This window comes from Cucurbita pepo, unplaced genomic scaffold (assembly GCF_002806865.2).
Source record: "Cucurbita pepo subsp. pepo cultivar mu-cu-16 unplaced genomic scaffold, ASM280686v2 Cp4.1_scaffold004254, whole genome shotgun sequence".
NCBI lineage: Eukaryota > Viridiplantae > Streptophyta > Magnoliopsida > Cucurbitales > Cucurbitaceae > Cucurbita > Cucurbita pepo.
Genome location: NW_019650241.1, coordinates 1 through 852, shown reverse-complemented (window position 1 = coordinate 852; position 852 = coordinate 1). Strand labels below are relative to the sequence as shown.

General features: G+C 43.3%; 1 long non-coding RNA gene across 1 annotated transcript; it reads right to left on the bottom strand.

Annotated features, from left to right (window-relative positions):
* Nucleotides 1-510: 510 nt before the first annotated feature.
* On the bottom strand, nt 511-852 carry LOC111787028. Its single transcript, XR_002813874.1, has 2 exons — nt 761-852; nt 511-681 (listed from the first exon to the last, which is right to left on the bottom strand). It is a non-coding gene; the product is annotated as an uncharacterized LOC111787028 (long non-coding RNA).

Here is an 852-nt window from a genome sequence, read left to right as displayed (position 1 = left end):
GCTTGGGCTGTTACAAATGGTATCAAAGCCAGACACTGAGCTGTGTGCCGGCGAGAACGTTGGGCGCCCAAGAGAGGTGGATTGTGAAATCCCACATGGTTAGAGAGGGGAACAAAACATTCCTTATAGAGGTGTGGAAACCTCTCCTTAGTAGACGCATTTTAAAACCGTGAGACTAACGGCGATAGGCCAAGACAATATCTACTAACGGTGGGCTTGAGTTGGTACAACGAAGAACTAGGGGATAGAGTGATGCCCTCTAATGGATCCTAGATCTCTCTCCATGCTCTATTTCGATCGGGATCTCTTTGATCCAATTGACAATAGACAAATGAGAGTCCCAGCAATAGCCTATTTCTCAAGGAAACAAGAACAAGGGAAGGAGCTATGAAGGGTTCTATTCTATTCAGCTCAGAACCAATTTGTCCAGATACTTGCTTCAGCTTGTGTCCAACCAAATTGCAGTATATCTGGAACAACTACTCAAGACAGGGATCTATCATGTTGAACAACGACACCAAAAGGTACAATTATTTCCATTCAGCACAATAAACTTATACATCTAGCAAGAATCCTTAGTTTATGTGCACAAACATGTAATGAGTATGAGTTACAGAATTTGCAGGCAGGCATAGTAATATCTTCACCTTCGCTTATTTCGGCTTCAATTTCAGTGCAGCACTGCAGAGAGTTTCATACACAATTCAGTTCTAGAAATTAGTAGACACACAAGCAGAATGAGCTAGTAACAGCAACATACCTGTTGATGCAGTAACGCTTCCCAGTTGGGGGCGGTCCATCATCAAAGACATGGCCCAGATGAGCATCACAAGCAGCACAAAGAACTTCCTC